Source organism: Rhinoraja longicauda, chromosome 7 (assembly GCF_053455715.1).
Source record: "Rhinoraja longicauda isolate Sanriku21f chromosome 7, sRhiLon1.1, whole genome shotgun sequence".
NCBI lineage: Eukaryota > Metazoa > Chordata > Chondrichthyes > Rajiformes > Arhynchobatidae > Rhinoraja > Rhinoraja longicauda.
In genome coordinates this window covers 41,141,580-41,156,588 of record NC_135959.1, presented here as the reverse complement: position 1 = coordinate 41,156,588, position 15,009 = coordinate 41,141,580, and the positions used below count along the sequence as shown (strand labels likewise).

Sequence of the window (15,009 nt, the reverse complement as noted above, 5' to 3'; positions counted from 1 at the left end):
ACAGATTCCCCACAATTACATTGTTCCGTTTCGGGACATATGACAATAAAACACTTTTGACTCTTAAAACGACATTAAATGTACAGTTGCTGTTAAAAGAATGTTCTCTTGAACAAGTTTCACTTGTTTACATTTACCTTGCAGGAGTAAGTATGTGACTACTGAGAGACTGCAAGTATTGAGAGACGTACCTTGCTGAATTACTGACAGCAGCTGCTGCCTTGCAATGATCCGGCTCATTCTGTACTGGGAACGGCGTTGTGATCGATCCAGTCTCAGGTACATATCCTGGCCCTGGGGTGACAGGGAACTCAGACAGACACAGCCAGAACTTGGTGATAGAGGCACCTCCATCAGCATAGCTGCTAACAATGCGTCGAGTACGCGTTCCCTTCACTTCGCTCGGGGGACGGGTGCACAGAGCAAGCGGCTGCCGAGCACAGGCGGCGGGCGGGCGGGCGGGCGAGCGAGCAGGGCTGAACTGTGAAAAGTTGAAGCGGACTTCTGGAAAGGGGAGTAACTGCATGTCAGATTGCCAACTCGTGCATCACATGATTGGGAGCAACCAGTGGACGAGAGAGCAAACCATTTGATTACAAGTTAGTCACACGGCAAGTGTTTGTCATCTTATATAATAGTGGGGGGAAAAAAACAGAACAGTCAATCAATCACATACCTTAGAGTTGACTAGGCGCTAACAAAGCGTGTGACGAGATTGGAAAACAATGTGACAGGGTTAGACTACCCCGGGCAATGCTTTTAGTTAATGCTTTAATTTTTCATCGAGTAGAACACAGTGGCATTAAAAGGGGGAATCCGACATTAAACTTAAGCAGAAACACGACTAGAGCCATCTATTATATACTTCCTTGTCTTACAGGATCAATCCATCTTGCTGATACTTTTAGAATTCCGTAATTTTGAATGAGTATTATTGAAGACTGTTCTACTGTCATATATCCCAAAACGAAAAAATGAAATTCTTACTTGCAGAATTATTCATTTACAATAATTTAAGAATTATTTAAATATTTTTAGTAACTCGCTGCAGTATGAATTAAGAGCATTAATTTCAAATGAGGTTTTAGTTTTTTTTTACAGTTTAAAAAAAAAGAAAAAGCATGGAACAGGCCCTTCGGCCCACCAACTCCATGCTGACCATCGATCACCCGTTCACACTAGTTCTCTGTTATTCCACTTTCTCATCCACTCCCTACACACACTATGGTCAATTTTTACAGAGGCCAATTAACCTACAAACCCGCACGTCTTTGGGATGTGGGAGGAAACTCGAGCACTCAGAGGAAACCCACGCAGTCACCGGGAGAACGTGCAAACTCCATACAGACAGTACCCGAGGTCAGGATCGAACCCAGGACACTGGTGCTGTGAGGCAGCAGCTGTACCAGCTGATACTTTGCTTTACTTGATAGTTTGTCACCACACAATCACAGAAGCAAGGAGTATCATAATTGGTCTTATTTACAGATAATTAAAGCAGGAATAAATCAGCGAGCATGCCAAGCTGGTGAATAATTCATGGGGGAGACCATTTCATAATGTCAATGTTTCAGCAAACCTTCAGGCTGGAAGCTGGAATCTCACCTGCCAGAGACTGTATGTGTATTTAATTAATCACAACCAGCCGAGTGCTGTAGGGTGGTGCGATGATAGGTAACAACATGCCTGCAAAGGAATTTAGGCAGGAGCTTTTTATGTTCCCTCTTTGGCTGCTCCACAACCAACTGTTATGACAAAACAAGCTCTGAGAGTAGCTGACTTCAGGGAAAAATCAATTGGTAGTTTAGTTTAGTTTAGTTTATTGTCACGTGTGCCAAGGTACATTGATAAACTTTATGTTGCACGCAAGTCAGTCAGTGGAGATGCTATACATGATTACAATCGAGCCGTCCACAGTGTACAGATACATGATAGAGGGAATAATGATGGGAGAGGAGAGAAGAGGGAGTGTGACTCGTTTAATTATACTGGTGGTCTTGCCGAAGGTGTCAGCGTGAGGTGTAAATGGGGTCAATGGAAGGGAGAAAAGGTTTGTGTAATGGTCTGGGCTGCATCCTCAGCAATTTCTTGCTGTTTTGGATGGAGCTGTTCCCTAACCATGCTGTTATTATGGTGTTTGGGAGCATGGTGTATTAAAATTAACTGTTGCATTTTCTTAACAGAACTGTACAATATTTTGAAATGTCCTATGATTGTAAAAGGTGCTGTGTGCATACCTGTCTTTCCTTTATCGACAGAAACCAGAGGGGGACTAATGTCCTTGCGGCCAGGTTTACAAGTGGTACGAGGGTGGTTTTAAACTAGACTGGCAGGGGCACGGGATCAAATGCTGGTGAGGACGGAGAGAGGCTGGAAATCGATGCAGAAGTCAATGACAGTGAGTTCAGTAGGCAGGACATGCCGGAATGAGAGGGAGTGACGAAAGACTGTTGGATTAAATTAAATTCATTTCAACGCAAGATGTCTGAGGGGTACAGTGGCACACTGGACAGCACAGTGGCACAGCAGTAGCATTGTTGCCTCATAAGGCCAGAACCAGTTCAATCCTGATTACAGGTACGGTGTGTACGGAGTTTGTATGTTCTCACCCTGACCATGTGGGTTTTCCCCGGGTGCTTCCGTTTCCTCCCACATTCCAAAGACGTACAGGTTTGTAGGTTAATTGCTACGGTAAAATTGTAAATTGTCCTCCGTGTGTAGGATAGTGCTAATGTACGGGGAGATCGCTGGTCGGCGAGGACTCGGTGGGCCGAAGGGCCTGTTTCTGCGCTGGATCTCTAAAGTCTAAGGTCTAAAATGTTAAATAGCATTTATAGCAGAGATAAAATAAGCCTTGTCCACATTGCCATGTTACCAACCCGACATAGTTCTACAGTGCAACTACACTAGTCAATCGGACCATTGTATGTTGTTTATATGGGCAATATTGACAGTTGCCTCTCTGTTCCATGCCTGGAATTATAGAGTCACAGATTCATATACCACGGAAACAGATCCTTCAGCCCAGCTCGTCTGACGATTAATGCTGACGATTAAGTCCCATGCGATGACCCAAAGGGCCTATTGCCATACTGCATCTTCCAATCAATTTCAATCCATCTGTACACCTTCTTCCTTGCTGCTCTGACATACTACAACTTGCCACAGGATTCCTGCCAGATGGAGTGAAAATTCACAAGGATTTGAAATAATCTGAAGCAGAATGTGAAACCTGCAGGATTCTGATTCAGCACTTCCTGACAGCACAAAATAAGATTAATCATCAATTAAGAGCAATGCCAAGTGCAAAATCCTGATTTTCATTCCAGCCTGACCTGCTGGCACCTTATCCATTGAGCAGCTTTTGCATTCTTTGGTCAAATTGACAGCATTGGTTGCCAAACACAACACAACAACAGCAGCAACTTGCAGTTGGGTGGAGCACTAGATAAAGCAACCCTACTCCCAATTCCTCTGTCTATGTTGCATCTGCGCCCAAGGTGAGGTGTTCCATACCAGGACATCCGAGATGTCCTCATTCTTCAGGGAATGGTGGTTCCCTTATTCTATCACTGATGAGGCCCTCACATGTGCCTTCTGGTACCTCGCAGCTCCAATCTTGCTCCTCCTCTCCAGAGTCGCAACAGGGACAGAGTCCCCTAGTTCTCACACCTCATCCCATCAGCCGGCACATACAACACATATATTTGCCAAATATTTTAACTCTCCATCCCATTCCCATACTGACCTTTCTGTCATAGGCCTTCTCCATTGTCAGAGTGAGGCTAAATGCAAATTGGAGGAACACCATCTCATATTTTGTTTGGACAGCTTACAACCCAGCGGTATGTGTATTGATTTCTCCAATTTCAAGTAACCCTTGCATCCCCTCTCTCTCTCTGTTCCTCCCCCACCCTAGTCGTCGAACTAGTTTCACTCTCATCCTGTTGAGTTTGATTGGCTATATAACTTCACCACTTAGCCCACAACCAACAATGAGCCATTGTGGGCTCCACCTTTCATTGATCATCGTTACTTTTTTGCATATCTTTCATCAATTTGTTCTATTTCTCTCAATATCACCGTCTATTTCTCTCGTTTCCCTTTCCCCTGACTCTGTCTGAAGAAGGGTCTATACCCAAAATGTCACCTATTCCTTTTCTCCAGAGATGCTGCCTGTCCTACTGAGTTACTCCAGGTTGGTTTGTGTGATGATCTGGGCTGCTTCCACAATTCGCTGCAATTTCTTGCGGTCTTGGATGGAGCTGTTCCCAAACCAAGCTGTGATGCATCACAATAAAATACTTCATATGGCGCATCTGTGGAAGTTGGTGAAAGTTGTTGGGAACATGCCAAACATCCTAAGCCGCTCAGAAAGTAGAGGCGTTGATGTGCTTTCTTGGTTGTTGCTTCTATATGAGTGGTCCAGGAGAAGTTGTCGGTGATATTTACTCCTAGGAATTTGAAGCTTTTAACCATCTCTACTTCAGCCCATTCAATGCAAACCGGGGTACAGTATGTGTACTGCGTCGCTTCCTGAAGTCGATCACTATCTCCTTTGTCTTGCTGACATTGAGAGAAAGGTTGTTAACTCGACACCAGGACAAGTGATTCTCAATCTCCTTCCTGAACTCTGTCTCATCATTATTTGATATCCCTCCCAAAAGCTGTTCTGAGAATGGTGTCGTTTACGAATTTGTAGAGTGACTTAGAGTTGTATCTTCTGGACTGTATGCTTTTTACTTGTATTCTTTTAACCAGCTAACATTGCAAGGTGCAAGAAAATATAGATATATTTAACATAGTGATAGGGTATTAAATATTACATAGAAACATAGAAAATAGGTGCAGGAGTAGGCCATTCGGCCCTTCGAGCCAGCACCACCATTCAATATGATCATGGCTGATCATCCAACTAAGTAACCTGTACCTGCCTTCTCTCCATACCCCCTGATACCTTTAGCCACAAGGGCCACACCTAACTCCCTCCTAAATATAGCAAATGAACTGGCCTCAACTACCTTCTGTGGCAGAGAATTCCACAGATTCACCACTCTCTGTGTGAAAAAGAAAAAATTATCATATCGATCCTAAAAGACTTCCCCCTTATCCTTAAACTGTAACCCCTTGTTCTGGACTTCCCCAACATCGGGAACAATCTTCCTGCATCTAGCCTGTCCCACCCCTTAAGAATTTTGTAAGTTTCTATAAGATCCCCCCTCAATCTTCTAAATTCCAGCGAGTACAAGCCGAGTCTATCCAGTCTTTCTTCATATGAAAGTCCTGCCATCCCAGGAATCAATCTGGTGAACCTTCTCTGTACTCCCTCTATGGCAAGAATGTCTTTCCTCAGATTAGGAGACCAAAACTGTACGCAATACTCCAGGTGTGGTCTCACCAATGCCCTGTACAACTGCAGCAGAACCTCCCTGCTCCTATACTCAAATCCCCTCGCTATGAATGCCAACATACCATTCGCTTTCTTCACTGCCTGCTGCACCTGCACCTGACTGGTGTACCACGACACCCAGGTCTCATTGCATCTCCCCTTTTCCTAATCGGCCACCATTCAGGTAATAGTCTGCTTTCCTGTTCTTGCCACCAAAGTGGATAACCTCACATTTATCCACATTATACTGCATCTGCCATGCCTTTGCCCACTCACCTAACCTATCCAAGTCACGTTGCAGCCTCCTAGCATCCTCCTCACAGCTAACACTGCCCCCCAGCTTCGTGTCATCCGCAAACTTGAAGATGTTGCATTCAATTCCCTCGTCCAAATCATTAATATATATTGTAAATAGCTGGGGTGCCAGCACTGAGCCTTGCGGTACCCCACTAGTCACTGCCTGCCATTCTGAAAAGGACCCATTTATTCCTACTCTTTGCTTCCTGTCTGCCAGCCAGTTCTCTATCCACATCAATACTGAACCCACAATACCGTGTGCTTTAAGTTTGCATACTAATCTCTTATGTGGGACCTTGTCGAAAGCCTTCTGGAAGTCCAGATATAACACATCCACTGGTTCTCCCTTATCCACTCTACTAGTTACATCCTCGAAAAATTCTATAAGATTCGTCAGACATGATTTACCTTTCATAAATCCATCCTGTGGTGTTGACGGCAAGAATATAGAACAGTACAATACAGAAACAGGCCCTTTGGCCCACGATGACTGTGCCGAATATGATGCCAAAATAAACTAATCTCCTCTGCCTGCACATGATCCATATTACCCCATTCCCTGCATGTCATAGAAACATAGCAAATAGGTGCAGCAGGAGGCCATTCGGCCCTTTGAGCCAGCACCGCCATTCATTGTGATCATTGCTGATCATCCCCAATCAGTAACCTGTGCCCAACTTCTCCCCATATCCCTTGATTCCACTATCCCCCAGAGCTCTATCTAACTGTCTCTTAAAGTCATCCAGTAATTTGGCCTCCACTGCCCTCTGTGGCAGACAATTCCACAAATTCAAAACTCTCTGGGTGAAAAAGTTCCTTCTCACCTCAGTTTTAAATGGCCTCCCCTTTATTCTAAGACTGTGGACCCTGGTTCTGGACACCCCCAACACTGGGAACATTTTTCCTGCATCTAGCTTGTTCAGTCCTTTTATGTGTATCTATAAGATTCCCTCTCATCCTTCTAAACTCCAGTGAATACAAGCTTAGTCTTTTTAATCTTTCCTCATATGACAGTCCCGCCATCCCAGGGATCAACCTCGTGATCCTAAGCTGCACTGCCTCAATTACAAGGATGTCCTTCCTCAAATTAGGAGACCAAAACTGCATACAATACTCCAGATGTGGTCTCACCAGGGCCCTATACAACTGCAGAAGAACCTCTTTACTCCTATACTGAAATCCTCTCGTGATGAAGGTGAACATGCCATTAGCTTTCTTCACTGCCTGCTGTATCTGCACGCCAACTTTCAGTGACTGGTGTACAAGGACACCCAGGTCTCGCTGCACTTCCCCTTTACCTAACCTGACACCATTGAGATAATAATTTGCCTCCTTGGTTTTGCCGCCAAAGTGGATAACATCACATTTATCTACATTATACTGCATCTGCCATGCATCTGCCCACTCACTCAACCTGTCCAGGTCACCCTGCAACCTCCTAACATCCTCTTCGCAGTTCACATTGCCACCCAGCTTTGTGTCATCAAGACAAATAAACTTGACTTGAAACCTGCTAGTGTTATTTCTAACATTAGCTATCCTCCAATCCACAGGCACTGATCCTGAATCTATTGAACATTGGAAAATGATCACCAATGCATCCACTATTTCTAGAGCCACCTCCCTGAGTACCCTGGGATGCAGACCATCAGGCCCTGGGGATTTATCAACCTTCAGTCCCATCAGTCTACCCAATACTATTTCTCGCCTAATGCAAATTTATTTCAGTTCCTCTATCCCCCTAGATCCTCTGTCCTCTAGTACATCTGGGAGATTGTTTGTGTCTTCCTTAGTGAAGTACCTGTTCAACTCTTCTGCCATTTCCTTGTTACCCATAATAATTTCACCCGTGTCTGCCTTCAAGGGACCCGCATTTGTCTTTGCTAATCTTTTTCTCTTAACATAACTAAAGAAGCTTTTACTATCCTTCTTTATATTCTTGGCCAGTTTCCCCTCGTACTTCATCTTTTCAGCCCGTATTGCCCGTTTTGTTACCTTCTGTTGTCCTTTGAAAGTTTCCCAATCCTCTGGGTTCCTGCTACTCTTTGCTATGTTATGCATCTTTTCTTTTAGTTTTATTCCATCCCTAACTTCCCTTGTCAGCCACAGTTGCCTCCTGCTCCACTTAGAATCTTTCTTCCACTTTGGAATGAAATGATCCTGCATCTTCCGGATTATGCACAGAAATTCCTGCCATTGCTGTTCCACCGTCATTCCTGCTAGGATCCCTTTCCAGTCAACCTTGGCCACCTCCTCTCTCATGCCTTCATAATCCCCTTTGTTCAACTGCAACACTGACACTTCCGATTTAACCTTCTCCCTCTCAAATTGCAGATTTAAACTAATCATATTATGATCACTACCTCCAAGTGGTTCCTTTACCTCGAGTTCTCTTTATCAAATCTGGTTCATTGGACCACACTAAATCCAGAATTGTCTTTTCTCTGGTAGGCTCCAGTACAAGCTGCTCTAAGAATCCATCTCGGAGGCACTCTACAAATTCCCTTTTTTGGAGTCCAGAACCAACATGATTTTCCCAGTCTACCTGCATATTGAAATCCCCCATCACCACAGTGGCATTACCTTTGTTACATGCCAGTTTTAACCTGCTGCAACTTACACCCTACATCCAGGCTACTATTTGGGGGTCTGTAGATAACTCCAATTAGTGTCTTCTTACCGTTACAATTTCTCAACTCTATCTACAGTGACTCTATCTCGTCAGTCACTATGTCACCCCTCGCAAGAGACTGATTTTCGTCCCTCACCAACAGAGCTATCCAATCTCCTCTGCCCACCTGCCTGTCCTTTCTATAGGACGTATAACCTTGAATATTAAGTTCCTAGGCCCGATCTTCCTGCAGCCACTTCTCTGTAATCCCCACAATGTCATGTCTACCAATCTCTAACTGAGCCTCAAGCTCATCTACTTTACTTCTTATACTTTGCGCATTCATATACAATACTTTTAATTCCTTACTCATCTCTCCTTTCACATCGATTCCTTTTACACTTGGCCACTCTCTCCTATCCCTTTGTGAGCTTTCTTTCCCGTTAATTCTGGGGTCATTAACTATCCCTTTACTCTCTTTCCCTTTAACTCCATCCTTGACTATCCAATTTGACACCCCCCTCCTATTTAGTTTAAAACCACCCGTATAGCAGTGGCAAACCTGCCTGCCAGAATGCTGGTCCCCCGCCTGTTAAGATGCAATCCGTCCCTTTTGTACAATTCCCCCTACCCCAAAACAGATCCCAGCGGTCTAAGAATCTAAATCCCTGCCCCCTGCACCAGCTCCTCAGCCACACATTCAGATCCCCCATCTCCCTGTTCCTGCCCTCACCAGCACGAGGAACTGGAAGCAAACCGGAGATAACCACCCTGGAGGTCCTGCTTTTCAGAATTTTTCCGAACACTTTAAAGTCACGCTGCAGGATATCTATCCCCTTCTTTCCGACGCCGTTTGTGCCGAGATGCACTACCACTTCCGGCTGTTCACATTCACCCTTGAGGATTTTCTGCACTCTGTCCGTGACATCCTGGATCCTGGCACCAAGGAGGCAGAACACCATCCTCGAATCCCGCCTGTTACCGCAGTAACCCCTGTCCGTACCTCTCACAATGCAGTCCCCTACTACCACGGTTCTGCCTGACGTCGGCCTCTTTGGTTTTGGCTCAACAGCATGTTTTGCTTTGCAAACTTGTCCGCCGCTCAGTGTGGCAATGTCTTCTTTCCTGACAGCTTCCAAGTGGGTGAACCTGTTCTCAAGAGGGACAACACCCGGGGTCCCGTGCACTCCAAGGTTCCTTCCCTTTCTCACCGTCACCCATCTCTTTCTTCCAGTACCTTTGGTGTAACAATCTCACTGTAGGGCTTGTCCAGGAACGTCTCGTTTTCTCAGATGATCCTGAGGTCAACCAGTTACCTCTCCAGTTCCCCAACACGGTCCTTCAGGAGCTGAATCTGGATACACTTCTCACATAAGCCAGACTTAAACGGGAGAAATGTAAACACTGACCGCTCCCCTCAGTCATCCTGGCTAATGTGCGCTCCCTCCACAACAAAATAGACAAACTACAAGCCAACATTAATCCCATGTATGAATACAGGACTGCCTCCATTCTTGCATTCGTGGAAACGTGGTTAAATAAGAATGCAATTCCTCAAAAAGACCAAAGCAAACTCAGCACCTGGGCCAGACAACATCAGTGGCCATACCCTGAGGTGCTGTGCTGAGCAGCTAGGGGGCGTGTTCCAGCTCCTGTTCCAGAGCTCCATGGCCAGCGGCATAATCTCCCAGCTGTGGAAACACACCAGTTATTCCCATACCAAAAAAGGACACTATCAAGGTCCTGAATGACCTCAGACCTGTGGGTCTCACCTCTCTTGTGATGAAGGTTATGGAGAGGGTCATCAAAAACTAAATCATTAAGTCAGTAGACTCACAGATGGACCCACTCCAGTTTGCATACTGTGCGGGTAGAGGGGTTGACGATGCAAAAGCATTCATTATAGACACCATACATAAACATCTGGAACTCCCCAACACTACAGCCAGGCTCCTGTTTGCCGACTTCTCCTCTGTGTTCAACACCCTGCAGCCACATATTCTTGCAGAAAAACTCACCACCCATTTCCACCTAGATGACTGACTAATCCTGTGGATAATGGACTTTCTCACAAACAGGTTACAGAGAGTGCTGGTCAAGAACACCTTCTCCAACCTCCTACACACATCAACTGGCTCCCCGCAGGGCTGTGTCCTCTCACCCCTGTTCTTCATTCTGTACACTGATGACTGCAGGTCCACCCAGCCAAACTGTCATTTGGTCAAGTACGCTGATGGCACAGTTCTCCTATCTCTGCTCTCAGGCCCCTCACAGCACCACAGCTCAGCTCTTCATGAGTTTGTGGAGTGGCGCGACAACTCCTGTCTTGAACTAAATGCAAACAAGACCAAGGAAATTGTAGTGACCTTCTCCAATAAGCAGAGGGAACTGGCTGTGGCAGTCATCACCACTGTCCACGGGAAGCCTGTGGAGATTGTTGAGGAATACAAGTACCTGGGCACAATCTTTGATAACCTGCTGAAGTTTGCCTCCAACACAGCGGGTATCCTCAGGAAATGCCAGCAGCGGCAGTATCTCCTGAGGAAGCTCAACTCCTTTGGGGTCAGCAAGGACATCCTCATAACATTTTTCTACTCCTTCATTGAGAGCGTCATCACGTTCTCCTTCACCTGCTGGTTCCACTCCATCAGCCTTCAGAACAGAAACCGCCTGCAGAGCACAGCCAAAGTCTGTTCCAAAATTATTGGACTCCCTGTCAGAGCCCTCTCCACCCTATGCGACCAGCAGATGCTAAGGTCAGCTGGCAGGATTGTACAGGGCCCCTCACACGTCCTGTTCTCTGCGTTTGAGTGGCTCCCCTCAGGACGCTGGCTTCGCTGCCCAGGCTGTAGGACACAGAGAAGGGCAACCTTTGTCCCCAAGGCTGTTCAGCTCCTCAACTCCCAACCACCCCTGTCCCACTGCTCACCCTGCTAATCCCCCCCCCCCCAATAGTTTTTGTGCTACTCTACCTGCCTTTGTAAATTGTCCCACGGGAACAAATAAAGTGTTTTTGAACTTTCAACATTTGTAGCAGCCAGAGGCACCAGCAGCACCATGAGGCACCATGTCCATGTGCCAATTTAAAAATCTGTTAAACGCTACCGTCGTATCTGCCTCCATTACCACCCCTGGCAGTGTGTTCCAGACACCCACGTCTCTCTGTAAACAAACTCGCCCCGCACATTTCCTTTAAACGTTGCCCCCTCAACTTAAAGCTGTGCCCTCTGGTCTTTAACATTTTTATTATTGTGGAAACCATGGACATGGGAACCTGTGCAACAATTATTAGTTAAATCAATATTTAGCATGGGCATTAAGAGTCTATACCTTGTACAATTATTACTTATTATTTGGGCTTCTGAGTTTGTTGCAAGATCTTTGATCTGGTGACCCCCTACTGGCCGTTGAAAAAACTGTAGGGAAATCTCACATTCCCTCATCAGGTTCTCAATATCATTTTCACAGACTGCTTAATATTTCCCCCTGAACAATAACAAATTGTTATTGTATTTTGAATGTTGCAATTATTTATACGACTCCAATTTCATCAGAGAAACCACCGTATCACATACCAGGAGAGTGCAGCACTGGAGGTTTGTGGGTCTTACCTGAGCTTGTTAAACTGCAGCCCTGTCCCCTGTCTGCTAGTGTTCATATACACAGTGTAACAAAAGGCAATAGAACAGAAACCTGGTTAATTCGAGTCTCTGTTTCCCACACGTCCAATTCCTGAGGTACTTGTTGCAAGCTAATGATATATCAGAGATCCATTTTAATTGAGAGAACTCGGGTGAGACAGGAGCAATGGTGGTTTCAACCACAGCCCTGATCTGAACACATTCAAAACTATCTTTCCATTGCAGAGAACCAGAGAATATCAGTTATATTAGTTCCCACATTGCACCTCCACAAATAGAAAAATGACACAAAGTGCTGGAGTAACTCAGTGGGTCAGGCAGCATCTCTGGAGAACATAGAAAAGTGACGTTTTGGGTCGGGACCCTTCTTCAGACTGTCTACTCCAAAATCTTTCAAGATATTCCTACTTTGATGAAGTTTCTGAAGAAGGGTCCCAACCCAAAACATCACCTATCCATGTTCTCCTGAAATGCTGCCTGACCTGCTGAGTTAGAGAGAGGAGAGGGTGAGAGAAAGTTGGAGAGGGTGAGACGATCACAAGGAAATGACAGGTAAGCTGATTCAGTGTGATGTTTGCAGGATGTGGGAGGTCAGGGACACTGTTGGTGTTTCTGGCTTCTATGAATGTGGTAAGGGTGACCAGGTTCAGCTCCTGAAGGACCGTGTTGGGGAACTGGAGAGCCAACTGGATGATCTCAGGATCATCCGAGAAAATGAGCCGTTCCTGGACAAGACCTTCAGTGAGATTGTTACACTGAAGGTACAGGAAAAGAGAAGGTGGGTGACAGTGAGAAAGGGAAGGAAGCTTGGAGTACAAGAGACCCCGAGGGTTGTATCTCTTGAAAACAGATTCACCATCTTGGAAGCTGTCGAGACATAAGGCACTGCCGGTCTGAGCGGCGAACAAGTCTGCGAGGCAAAACGTGGCGCTGAACCAAAGCCGAATAAACCGACGTCAGGCAGAGCCGTGGTACGAGGGGACGCCACCGTGAGAGGTACGGACAGGGGTTTCTGCGGCAACAAGCGAGATTCAAGGATGGTGTGTTGCCTCCCTGGTGCCAAGATCCAGGACGTCACAGACCGAAAGCAGAGCATCCTCAAGGGTGAAGGTGAGCAGCCGGAAGTGGTAATGCATGTTGGCGCAAACCCCATCGGGAAGAAGAGGAAAGATTTTCTGCAGCGTGACTTTAGAGAGCTCGGAAGAACGCTGAAAAGCAGGACCTCCAAGGTGGTTATCTCTCGTTTGCTTCCAGTTCCTCGTGCTGGTGAGGGTAGGAACAGGGAGAAATGGGACCTGAATGTGTGGCTGAGGAGCTGGTGCAGGGGGCAAGGATTTAGAATCTTAGACCATTGGGACCTGTTTTGGGGTAGGGGTGGATTGTACAAAAGGGACGGATTGCACCTCAACAGGCGGGGGACCAGCATTCTGGCAGGCAGATTTGCCACTGCTACACGGGTGGTTTTAAACTAAATAGTGGGGGGGGGGGGGGGGGGGGGTTCAAATGGGATAGACAAGGATGGAGTTAAAGGGAAAGAGAGTATAGGAATAATTAAGAAACACCCCAGAATTAACAGGACAGAAAGCTCACAAAACAATAGGAGAGAATGGCCAAGTGTAATAGGAATCAATGTGGAAGCTGAAATGAGCAAGGGATTAATAGTACTACATATGAATGCGCAAAGTATAGGAAGTAAAGTAGATGAGCTTGAGGCTCAGTTAGAGATTGGTAGGTATGACATTGTGGGGATTACAGAGACGTGGCTGCAGAAGGATCAGGACTGGAAACTGAATATTCAGAGTTATACGTCCTATAGAAAGGACAGGCAGGTGGGCAGAGGAGGTGGGGTAGCTCTGTTGGTGAGGGATGGAATTCAGGCCCTTGCGAGAGGTAACATTGGGAATGACGATGTAGAGTCACTGTGGATAGAGTTGAGGAATTGTAAAGTAAGAAGACACTAATGGGAGTTATCGACAGACCCCCAAACAGTAGCCTGGATATAGGGTATAAGTTGCAGCAGGAGTTAAAATTGGCATGTAACAAAGGTAATGCCACTGTGGTGATGGGGGATTTCAATATGCAGGTAGACTGGGAAAATCAGGTTGGATCTGGACCCCAAGAAAGGGAGTTTGTAGAGTGCCTCCGAGATGGATTCTTAGAGCAGCTTGTAATAGAGCCTAACAGAGAGAAGGCTATTCTGGATTTTGTGTTGTCCAATGAACCAGATTTAATAAGGGAACTCAAGGTAAAGGAACTGCTTGGAAGTAGTGACCATAATATGATTTGTTTTAATCTGCAATTTGAGAGGGTGAAGGTTAAACCAGGAATGTCAGTGTTGCAGTTGAATAAAGGGGACTATGAAGGCATGAGTGAGGAGCTGGCCATGGCCAAATGGAAAAGGATCCTAGCAGGAATGACTAGAATTTCTGGGCATAATCCAGAAGATGCAGGATTATTTCATTCCAAAGAGGAAGAAAGATTCTAAGGGGAGTAAGAGGCAACCATGGCTGACAAGGGAAGTTAGAGATGGAATAAAACTAAAAGTAAAGAAGTATAACATAGCAAAGAGTAGCGGGAAGCCAGAGGAGTGGGCAACTTTCAAAGGACAACAGAACATAGCAAAAAGGGCAATACGGGCTGAAAAGATGATGCACGAAGCGAAGCTGGCCAAGAATATAAAGAAGGACAGTAAAAGTTCTTTAGGTATGTTATGAGAAAAAGATTAGTAAAGACAAATGTGAGTTCCTTGAAGGCAGAAATAGGTAGAAATTATTCTGGGTAACAAGGAAATGGCAGAAGAGTTGAACAGGTACTTCGGATCTGTCTTCACTAAGGAAGACACAAACAATCTCCCATATGCACGAGTGGACAGAGGGTCAAGGGAGACAGAGGAACTGAAATAAATTTGCATTAGGCGAGAAATAGTATTGGGTAGACTGATGGGACTGAAGGCTGATAAATCACCAGGGCCTGATGGTCTGCATCCCAGGGTACTCAAGGAGGTGGCTCAAGAAATCGTGGACGCATTGGTGATTATTTTCCAATGTTCAGTAGATTCAGGATCAGTTATT

General features: G+C 45.7%; 1 protein-coding gene across 1 annotated transcript in view; it reads right to left on the bottom strand.

Annotated features, from left to right (window-relative positions):
* LOC144595185 (stAR-related lipid transfer protein 13-like) overlaps positions 1-15,009 on the bottom strand; it is a 277,512-nt gene that overhangs the window by 98,071 nt on the left and 164,432 nt on the right.